The sequence below is a fragment of the Prunus avium genome, chromosome 2 (assembly GCF_965620075.1).
Source record: "Prunus avium chromosome 2, drPruAviu1.hap1.1, whole genome shotgun sequence".
In the NCBI taxonomy this organism is placed as follows: domain Eukaryota; kingdom Viridiplantae; phylum Streptophyta; class Magnoliopsida; order Rosales; family Rosaceae; genus Prunus; species Prunus avium.
Genome location: NC_142285.1, coordinates 32,382,212 through 32,394,674, shown reverse-complemented (window position 1 = coordinate 32,394,674; position 12,463 = coordinate 32,382,212).

Sequence of the window (12,463 nt, the reverse complement as noted above, 5' to 3'; positions counted from 1 at the left end):
GAGTCAAAAAAATGGCGGTGGGTTCTCTGTACTCAAACATAAGGCGGAGAGCAGAGAGAGAGGGAAGAGAGAGAGCAAAGAGAGAGCACAGGCGGAAGGGGCGGAAGGTTGCAAATTTTTTCCTTTTAATTTTTTAATTTCTAAATTTCTAAATTTCTATGAATTTTAAACTATTAAGAAAATTTATTTAGTTAATCCATATGGCATATTGTTATTGGATGTGTGGGCTCCATTTAAATTCCACATCAGCAATCTAACTGAATTTTTGATTGAACCTGACGGGAGGACAATTTTGATGTGTATAAAGGACCAAAGGTAATAATTTGGTAAATCTCAGAGACGGTTTGTAATAAAAACCCAAAATTGAAAGAAAAATGAATGATGCTTCCAACAAGTAGGGCTCGTCAATGGGCCGGGCCGGGCTAGCCCGGCCCAAATTTCATGGGCTTGGGCCGGGCCGGGCCGGGCTTTAAAGAGGAGAGAGAAAATATCGGGCCGGGCCGGGCCGGGCTTTTTTAGAAAATTCAAAGCCCAAGCCCATCTCATGAGTCGGGCTTGAAAAAGCCCATCGGGCCGGGCCGGGCTAAGCCCTACGGGCCGGGCCGAAATGGGCCTAAAAAATAATAAGAAACATATGATTTTTAAATTTATGTATGCATTTTCATGTTTTTGTATGTAATCACATTTTCACGTTGTCTTGAGCATATTTCCTTGATAGATTTACATAAAACAAAAGAAAATACTCTAATAGATTGGAAAAAACAACCACTCATTAAATATAAAAACAAGATTGGAAAAAACCAATATAAATACTCTAATAGATTTACATAAAACAAAAGAAAATACTAACAACTATAAATTTAAGGATAAAACTTGTATTAATTTTGTGCTCATCATTTGGTGATGTGTTAAAGAAAAGTATGATTATATTTGGTGGTATGATTATGTTTGGTGATATGATATGTTGTTTGTCTTATTATATATATATATAATTGTTGTATTAATAAATGACACAAATTAATGTGCTAATCATCCAATTATAAACTAGGAATGAGTAGAATTCAATGGAAACAAACACAATTTTTATAACAAGTAACACACAAAAAAAAATTAAAGAGGGGGATTTGTCATTCAAGTGATGTAATCCTAATCCTAAACCCTTATTTATACATAATTATATATGTATGCGGGCCTAACGGGCCGGGCTTTTGTGGGCGGGCCGGGCCGGGCTTTCATGGGCTTAATCGGGCCGGGCTTATGGGCCGGGCCGGGCTTCAAACACCCAAGCCCAAGCCCGGCCCAAGCCCAAGCGGGCCGGGCCCTCTCAAAGCCCATAACGGGCCGGGCCGGGCTTTTTTCAATGGGCCGGGCGGGCCCCCGTAAGCCCATGAACCCGCGGGCCAAATGATGAGGCCTACCAACAAGTGACAATTGAGTCGTAATGCTGGCCCAAGCAGAAGAGGCCATTAATTAATTAATACTCATTAGTATACATGTTGGGCTAGGTCATCTCATCACATCAAAATATTTATCAATTTTAATTTTAACTCAAAATAAATAAAAATAAAAAGACAAAATGGTTTCTCTTTATCCATTTCAGTTTCCCTCTCACCTCACCTCGCTTTCTAGGCCTCCATCCACACACAACACAATGGACCTACGACCTTCAAGCTGAGCATCATGTAGTTAACTTCTGACAGATTCATAGTATAAGAGCAATGTGGATTTGTTTCCCTCATATGCAACTTTCATGTACGAGGAGCAATGTGGATTTCAGCTGTCTAGCTAGGTCAAATTGGTATAAATAGAATAATATGTTAATACTATAATAATATCTTACGCTCAATTTGAAATTTTATACTCATATAATGTTGTTTTAAAATAATTAGATATTTAAATTTACAGTAATGCTATGCTACTAACATTATCAAGTATGAACCCAACAACAACTACAACGATATAATGCCAGTTTTGTTGTTTAGACAATGTGGTTAAAGGTAGTGCTTAGAACAGTCTACCAGAGAATGTACGTTTTATATATACTTGTTATTGACAACTAGGCAAGTCAATGTGAGATTCCAATTGGCTTATTTTATTATTATTATTTTAATACAAACGATTGGGGGAGGGGGATTTACACAAATATTCACTGGTGCCTGAGAATTTCGAACTTCTACCTATATGAATGGAGGTGGAACCGTGGAAGATACCCAATTGGGACTGGCTTTAATAATCTTAGTTAATATGTAAAATATGACATGGTTCAAAAATTATGTCATTGTATATAAGAATGATAGTGACACGTGCGCGGAACAATTTGCTGGATAGATTGAGTTCTAATTAATGGCAAAATCCTAGGAACCAGACATCAACCAACTAATTCCTTTTAGCTGTGTCTACTTGGCGATGCACCTTATGTTATTATAGTTTATTATAACAAAGGTTTTATCATGCTTAGTATTGCCAAAAAACAAAAGCAAAGGGGTTTAGGCAGCCAAAACCCAAATCTAAAGCAAAACGAAAATGACAAAGGGATTTGAGTAATTAAAGTTGATAAACGTCAAATGATACAAAGAGAATTGGTTTGTCTGGAATCTGCAAGACATATCTTCACCTATTATTTAAAGCTTAGGATTCATTATGCGACGATCAGACCATTGCTGTGACTGTGAGTGAGTGGGACACATGCTTTGTCCAATAGTCTTGATCTAAACACCATAGTTATAGTAAATATAGAACCGAAAATGTACAAATAAAATATGTAGTGGTGGAGTTAGGATTTCACATTAGAGAGGGTTCTTCATAAAATTTGCCTTCTCTTCATAATTATTATGAATTTCACATTTTAAATTGGTTAAATACTAATTTCATCATCTACACTATTAAAGACTTAAAAATTAATAATTTATATTCCAAGAGAGAAAAGAAATGGAAAAAAAGAGAGTTTATAAAGTGCTATATTAAGGTACCCAACTCATACATAAAAAAATGAGGAAAATAAAAAATTTACAAAGCTTTAAACAAAAGAGGAAGAGGAAGAAAAGGAAGAGAAAGAAGGGTTAAAACTATATAGGTGTTTTTAGTGCAAATATCATAAACTAACTTAGAAGATTTAAGGGAAATGAGTAGAAGGGAGATCAAGAAATTTTATGGTTAATTTGTAGACAAAAAGAACCTAATATATATTTATTTTAGGGTAAATATCCTAAAAACTAATCTAATATATTATAATATTATATATCATATGTAACATACAAACAGAAGAGGTAAAAATGGAGTGGGCACACTGGTCCCATGCTGGCTCTTCCCTGAAAATACGTATGTGTTGTATTCGGCAAAATTTGTGAAAAGTACACATGATAAGTTCAGCCACTATATAATATTTTAATATAATTTATTTACAATTTGTAATATATATTATTGAAGAAATAAGTGAATTTTGTTTGTATGATTGAAAAGTTTGTAAAAAAACATGTATATTAAACGTGAAGAATATATATGTACATGTATAATTCTTGTATTGTATATTTGATGTAAAAAGAACATTATTACTGAGTCTTTCATATGTGTACGAAAAATAAAAATATTTTTATAAATACATACATACGGGTATAATATAAGTATTATACGAAAAAATGCTAACTAGGCTACCCACACAATTGAGGACGTAATACAGTGCACATTGTAAGATATATAACAAGGGAGTTTCACTAAAACACCCAAAATGGGGGCTGAAATTATAAAAAAACCCAACACCCAAAACACTTTATAAACACACCCAAAACCCATCATTACACACACTTAAAACCCATTTATAAACACACCCAAAAAATATACAATTGTTGATTTTGGGGTTGATTTTGGGTGTGTATCTATGTTTAAATAGTGCGTGGGTTTTTTTATAAATACATGTCTAGGATTGGGTTTTTTTAATCTAATATAACAATGAGAAATTAAAGCTTTCAAATAACATTATTAATGTAGCAATTATATCAGTATTATCTCGATATGTTATTGAAATTGGCAAAGGTTTCTTAGTAAAATTTGAAGATGACTGCAGTGGTATTTTCAGAGTTGGAAAAAACCACTACAAATATATGACACCACCACCGTATAGTTTTATCCCTGATACTCACCATTAACACTGATAACTCATATGAGTCTTACCCATGTAAAAAAATACTAACTAGGCTACCCACACAATTGGGGACGTAATACAGTGCACATTGTAAGATATCTAGAAATGAGAAATGCTTTCAAATAGCATTATTAATGTAGCAATTATTGTGAAACCCTATATATATATATTTAAATATGTACACTAATATTTCATGGAAATTAAATATTTAAAATTAATAGTTTTAATACTATATATATATATATATATATATATATATATATATATATATATATATAAAAGTTGCATGGCAAGCCACGTGAAAGCTTTTGCTATAACCTATCAAATCTATTATATGGTTTTAACTATGCCAATTCACTTCAATCTTATATAATATTTATACACAAGTGTTTAGCAAAGTTTGACGTGTTGCTTTTTAGAGTCTTCAAAAACCACAATAGCATGAGGTGGTGAATATTAACTTGAGGTGTAAGAATAATAGGAAGCCTTGTATCACTACTACAAAAAACGAAATAGACGACGGGGATCCACCGTCGTTGTAATGCTTTGAAATCCGTCGTTAAATCGACCGCCGTCTATTTGGGTGTCAAACTACGACGGCTTTTCACCGTCGTTGTTTATCTGTAAAGACGACGATTTTTAAAGAAAATCGTCGCTGTTTAAAGGTAAAGATCGTTAATTATAGGATGAAAGACGATGGTTTTAAAAACCGTCGTGTATTGTATGTAAAGATGACGGTTTTGTATGAAAACTGTCATCTTTACATACAATAGACGACCATTTTTATAAAAAAAACAGTTATCTTTACTTCACAATAGACGACCCTTTTTAAAAAAAACCGTCATCTTTACATATAATAGACGACTCTTTTTTTTTAAAAAACGTCATCTTTACCTATAATAGACGACCTTTTTATATATATAAAAACCGTTGTTAATTATCTGTAAAGATCATGATTTATTATAAAAACCGTCGTCTAATAAGTTCCCAAATTGCTACATTTTAGTTCTTTTTGATTTCCTATGATGCTATACAACGATTTTAACTAGAAAACCAACCATAATGCTTTATTAATGAATATATACACTCAAAAATAGTTTCTTTCATAAAACTTGAAGATTCAATAGTTATTACATAGTTAACCAATCTTTATTTTACAACAAACATAATTCCTAACAAGACCTACGTACTCCTAATCCAAGCCTTCCTCATCCAAACATACAAATGATGCACAACTGAAGTCTCCTCCATCATCCCTGTAAATAAATCAAAATGACAAAGAGAGAAAAAAAAAAGCTAAGATTATAAACATAAAAAAAGCACTCTCCGGAGCCAGCACCTAAAGACTAAATGGGGTGGTAGTTTTATCTTCAATCCACCCATGTAATCTATAAACCCTAGGATGCAGTCTAGAAATCCCTAGGTTAGTTATGTGGCACAATGTTAAAGCTTCAACCAAATTTTCTTTACCGACTCTAACTACTATAAATAGTCCTACATAATAGCTTTAGACCATAAGTTCTTCAAGTTATAGTAGTTTCCTTGAAAAAAAAACGTAGACAAAAGAAAATAAGAGAACTAAGTGTTGTGAGGTTTTGAAGAAATTCAAGGTATTTGAGCTTACAATTGGGAGTTATACAATAGCTTTGGATTTGAGGTAGGGGTTCTTTCTTGGGGAGGTTTTGCATAAATTGATTTAATTAAATATTGTAAATCCTATATTATGCTTGGTTATATTATTTGATTGTTATCCTTAATATTGGATGTATACGTGTTGTTAATTATCATTATAATTTGATTAACATTGACATATTCATATGTTGTTGGTGGTGGTTGGAATTTTTGGGTTGATAAAGAAATTATGGAAAAGAGGATAATGGGAAGAATCTTTTGTGTAGTTGAGTCTAACCATTGTAGGGACCAAGTTCAGGCGAGCCCGTGTGCACAGTAGATTAGGAAATCGGCGGTATAATTGTCGATTGGGTGATTTGGGCTTGGAGATCAATGGTATGGACAAGATGACTAGCAAAAGGGGAATTATGGGATGATTGAAATGGGTGTTAGTTTATATAATGGGGCATTCGGAATCACAGTGGTAAAATGCATGGTATGGGACATGCAGATTTGCTTGCCCTATTATATAGATTAACGGGTTTGGTAGAATTGAAGTTCATTCATACATTGCATAAATTGTACATTAAAAATCTCACCAATCATATAGGGCCCCTACTGAGCATGTAATGCTCACCCCTTAATGAATTTATTGCAGGTTTTGAATCTGAAGTTTAGTTGTGACAAGGAAACAAGAAGAATGAGTTGCAGATAGTTTTGGATGTTTTGTTAAGAGTCTGTATTTTACTGAAATTTTGCTTGTAAAATTACAATGTAAATTACTTTGGTTTAAATAGAAGTTTTATGTTTAATTCTCAAGTTTCTTGCTATTTAAATTTTGAAATTTTAGTTTTTCTTTTCTTTTCTTTTACCTCACACTCTCAATAAATAAGTAAATAAATTGGGTGTGACAATTATATCAATATTATCTCGATAAGTTATTGAAATTGGCAGAGGTTTCTTAGTAAAATTTGAAGATGACCTAAACCCTGTTAATTTCAAAGGTGGAAAAAACCACTACAAATATATGCACCACCACCATATAGTTTTATCCCTGATCGTCACCATTAACACTGATAACTCATACGAGTCATACCCATGACATAGACAAATAAATGAAACTTGTTACATTGCAAGTGACAGAGCACTAGTAAATTAACCTAATTTCATCTGTATATTAATTTGTTGATTGGGGCCGTGTGATTTCCCTTGTTGTAATTAACAAGATCAACCAGTTATGTTGCAACCTTGATTTTGAATCAAATTTTTTTAAAAAAAAAATAGTATAACCGACCGGTTATAATTTTTATATATACGGTGGGATCCTTTTTTTCTTTTAAATTTTTTTTCTTGATTTTCGTTTATTGACAAGAGTAGTTTAGAGCATTATCCATTACTATTAGGCCATTATCCGAGTCTCTATTGTCCCCTTTTGATTTTTACTATTCCACAGTTATTACCCATGTAAAGAATTTAGCACTTTCACATTTAGTATAGGCGTGCGGCTATAAGACTGTTTTTATATAAAAAATAGTATAGCCGCGCAGCTATATTGTTTTTGACATTTGGGCGTTGAGCGCTACGCGGGTCCTTTCTTATTATTATTTTTTTAATAAATAGTAAAGTTGTGCGGCTATTCTACAGTTTTATTTAATTTGTTTGAAAAAATAGTATAGCCGCCTGGCTATACCGGTTTTGACACGCAGGCACCTGAGCGCTGGTCGGGGTCCTCTTTCTTTTATTTTTGTTATAAATAGTAAAGCCGCATGGCTATACTCGGTTTTTTCTTATAAAAAAACAAATAGTATAGCCATGCGGCGTTACTGTGCTTTTAAAAATAAATAAATAAATAGTGGCTATATTCTTTATATATATATATGCTGAGATCCTTTTTTTCCCCGATGAGTAGTTTAGAGCATTATCCATTACTATTAGATCATTACCCAAGTCTCTATTGTCCCATTTTGATTTTTTACTTTTCCACAGTTATTACCTATATAAAGAATTTAGTACTTTCACATTTAATATTGTATTATACACGTACGTACATATTTTTTAATAATACATCCGTATTCTGTACACGTCTTAAAGGCTCGGTAAAATTCGCGTTTTTTTAAAAAGTAAACGTACACTACTCGTATTTTTTTAATACACGTATTTTTTATTATAAAATTTTCAATAAGACACACAAAATTCACGTATTATACACATAATTCTCACATATTATTGAATAAAAATAATATATATTAAAAAAATATAAATAAATTATATTAAAATATAATAAAATGGCTGAACTTTTAAGTTGTAATTTGTAAAAACTTTGTTGAATAAAACACGTACGTATTTTATCTATATGTGCCAAGATATAAGTGAGTCGATATCATTGGAGAAGAGAGAAAGTATAAACTAAGGTATAGTGCTAGTGGTGTAAACTTCATAAGCTATAAAAATATCAAACGCTAGCCATGGAGTTGACAAGCCTAAGTAAACAGAAGAGAGTTCTCCTAGAGCCGATGCCTTAGTCTCAAGTTTCAGATGGGGTGAATTACTTTATGAGTTGTATATCATCGACTGAGGAGGGAGCCCTCTATTTATACGCATTCCTCAAAGTGTCTCGCCCGTCAAAATACACTAAGAGGATCCTTAATGCAATAGAATAATGAATCTCAATCCTTATAGAACAATGAATGTCTTTGTCCCTTTATTTTCATTTATTTTTATATTACTCCATTTACTTAAGTTTATAGTGTAAATAAGGAAGTAACCCCCATTTGGATTCAAATAAAAATACTAGAAAATCAAATTCCCACCAAATCAAATTATGAAAAATTGAGTTTAGTGCAAAATACGATTTAGGCTAAAAATGATGGCTCATTAAATCTATATATACTTCATACTAAAATCCTATAAAATCAAGTTTTCTTATTTGAAGTGTAAGGAATAAAAGCTACCCAAAATTATCTCGAGAAAATGATTATTATGAAAAACCATTTTTCATTCTTAGTCAATATTTTTATATAAAACAATTTTTCATGTATGATATGAATCCATGAAGGGACCTAAGGTCAATTTAGGTAAAAAGCCTTAGATGCTCAATCCACAAAGGGATTTTAGCCTTTCAAAATTGCACTTCCGCTAAAAAAATTCCTAGATTCGCCAGTTTATTAGCTTTTACATCCAAACACTTATATAAAAGCTGGTTGAGATATGCTTGAGTTCTTGATTAGCAATGAGTCTTTGGTAATCCCACGTACATATAGTCCCTTGTTGATTTAAGAGCAACATATCATGTCTCGAACTCATTTCATATATAAATCCATGTAGTTCCGAATATATATAAACTGAAATCAACTAAAATATAATTTTAGACTAAAAATCAACAACAGGAATTATACTGCAGAACACCATTTTCTGCACTAGACTCCGTGATCGGTGCATATTTATATATCATTTTGTACCCTACTAACTTATGATTTGATTATGTTTTTGAGTTAAACTTGTGCTTTTAATAAATTTTGTGTTTGTTTCAGTGTAATAAGCTTGAGACTCATTAAATGCATTTATGAGACAAGTTAGCTCAAAACGGTGTCTGCAGATCAGTCAACTTCACGAATTGGACTGTACTTGCTCAAGAAGAACCAGATGATGAGCCATATATCATTGGAAATATGCGTAAGTATAGTTTCTAGAGAATTTTACGGTTCATGATTCTGAGTCTTTTAGAGGAAGTTATGCAAGTTTTGGCAGCTTAAGGTCAAATTCGGCAGCATTTGCATTACTGGGCCAAAAATGACATTTGAAGGTATTTCCGATTTTTTCTTGAGTTGGGCTGCATATGCTTGGAAAGATAATTCAAAGGGTTTGAATATCCAGATTTTTCCAGATTTTGTAGGAGGGAAGATCAAGCCCAAAACAAGCCCACAAGCTGACTGCAATGCATTGTCAATTCCAATCTATTTTCGGCAGTCAACTTGCAAGGCCCAAAACGTATACTTGTACTACTCATATGGGAATACATTCTTGATAAAAGTTGTTCCAATGGGTGTCTATTATGACATATCCAAATTTGAGCCCCATTGGATACATATTGAAACCTTAGGCCTTCCTACACCAAGTCTGGTTCAGAAGAATCATTTCTTTTCAGCAACCAAAAAAAAACCACATGGGTTGGCAGCAAAAGGCAGCCACAATTGAACACCTTTGAAAACCCATGTGAAGAAAGCTTCAAGAGCAGAAAAAGAAGTATGGGATGGAATTGATTGCAACCAAGGATTGAAATATCGGCCGATACACCGATATATATGCCGATATATCGGTATTTTCAACTGTCGACACCGATATTGGGGGGTAAGGCCATATCTTCCCCTGTATCGACGATATATCCCCGATAAGTGCTATATCCCCGATATTTTGCCGATATCCCCGATATTTTGCCGATATCCCCGATATTTCCTGATACCCATAACAGAACCCAAAAAAATTTCAGAAGTTTTGAAGGCAATTGAAGCAAATTGAAACCCAAAAATAGCTAATCCTTGCCCAAAACCCTATAATTTATTAATATGAAGAATCTATGCACAGTCCACTGCCCACATACCTCCAATCCATCTGAAGAGGACATAACGATCAGTTTTGGATCTATGAGCATAGGAACTAGACCTAGTACTAACTCAAATGAATCTTATGATGTCATGTCTGATTATAGTGTAACTAGTTATGGAAGCTCAAGATGATGAAACAAATTATGGACCTACTAGTTGGGTTAATCCTAACTATCCCATATATGGGAGGACAGTAGGGAGCTCAAGAGAGGCCTATGTGCATCATGTTCAAACATGGCTTACAAACAGCTCGGGTTACATGACTTGGTATGACTATTGTATGAATCTAGATAGTTGTTCCTCATTGTTTGAACCTCATAGGAGCTCTTCATTTATGTAGATGGACACTTATCTAAATTGTAATCCAATGTTTAAGCAAACTATGGATTTATGCATAGTTTATTCATTAACGTGCATTACATACCACTTATATTTCATCATATGTATATCTTATTATTAGTAAATTTTGAGTTTTATTTGTTCAATACATTCATTGATAATGTACATAACATCTATGAAAGTTTTACACCAAAATTATGTGTTTCAATGCCTATATCTGTCATTTTTGTTGATTTTTTCCCGATACCTAAAACGATAACGATATATCCCCCGAAATATCCGTAAATTGGAGGCCCGATATTATCTGCACGGCCGATATTTTAATCCTTGATTGCAACCACACTAACATAGACAAGATGAAGTGAGAGTTATGAGTTGTATTAAAAGAGGAATGGTGGTGTTGGAATTCATCATGATGTTCCTCCCTCTTAGCCCTATAAATAGAGAAGTCTTCAAGCTTCAAAACACACCCCAAGGGGGGGAGCTCTCAAACACTTCTCTAGAGCTCCCCTCCCTTCTCTCCCTCAAATTCTCTTAGTTTCTCTTTCTAGTTTTCAATTGTTGTAATGAAATCTTTGTGCTGAAATTCTCCTTAAGTTTTTCTTAGTTCCACTTTACTTTTCATTGTTATGTAAATTCTTTTCTTTAGTTTCAAGTTTGATTAGTTTCCAAGTTTCAATTATGGTTTTTGTTCTTATTCATTATGCTTATAAGTTAATATGCTAGTTTGAATGATTGATCACCATTTAGGCTTGCATGTTAGCTATCTTGGTTTGAATTAAGAGTAGACACCATACTTTAATTCGAATTGAACTATGAATAGGAAGAGTATGTATGGACATTCGACAACAAGGATTAGATACATACTTGGTTGTTTAAAATGTTCTTCTTTGCTTAATGGATTCCTAATGCTTAGTTTAGGTGAGACAACATATGATCAAATTAGGGAATTAGGAATACAAGGTTAGGACCAAACACCATGGCTTAATCATACTTTAGCTAGAATCAATCCGTTAATCTAATTGAACTTGGGAACTTATCTGCTTGAGTTATTTTCTTTTCTTTCTTTCTTGTTTTATTTATTTTCTTTCTTGTTTTTCTGTTTTATGTAGGAAAATTGAATTGGATTTTTCAATCACCAATCCCTGTGGAATCGACCTCGCACTTACATATGTTATACTACTGAACGGCTCGTGCACTTGTGAGTATCACAAGTTGAGGATGCAGCTGAATCCATTTTGGTGCAGCTAAATCGACGCAACACTCCGTCTAGTTCTGAGTGCAAATTCTTGGAAGACACATCAACCAACTAATGCTCTTAGCTAGGTCTTCAAGCCAGAAAACTAGGCAATTCTTGGAGGACACGTCAACCATAGGTCTTGAAGCCACAAAACTATGCGGCGATATATCTTATGTTACCACAAGCAACCGAATATCACAAAGACTTTGTATTGAATTAAGGTCTTACGTTTGTGTTGAATTTGAATTTGCAAAAACTATATGATCAGCAGGCCATGCAAATTGCAATGCAACTGTAAAGCTCAAATCAAAGGTAGGCCAGCACAAGAAAGTCTCATGTTGTTTTCACAACATAGAACGGATATTTATGTTTTGTATTATTACCCAAAAAACACAAAAAGGGCTGTTAGTTGACCGCCAAATCGAAAATGACAAAGGGGGCTGCAAATGCAATGTGCTTGATTTTGTAAAGCAGTGGATTGAATTTGTCTTAATGACAAAGGGGTCGATCGATCTGATACCCTTTAATGACAAA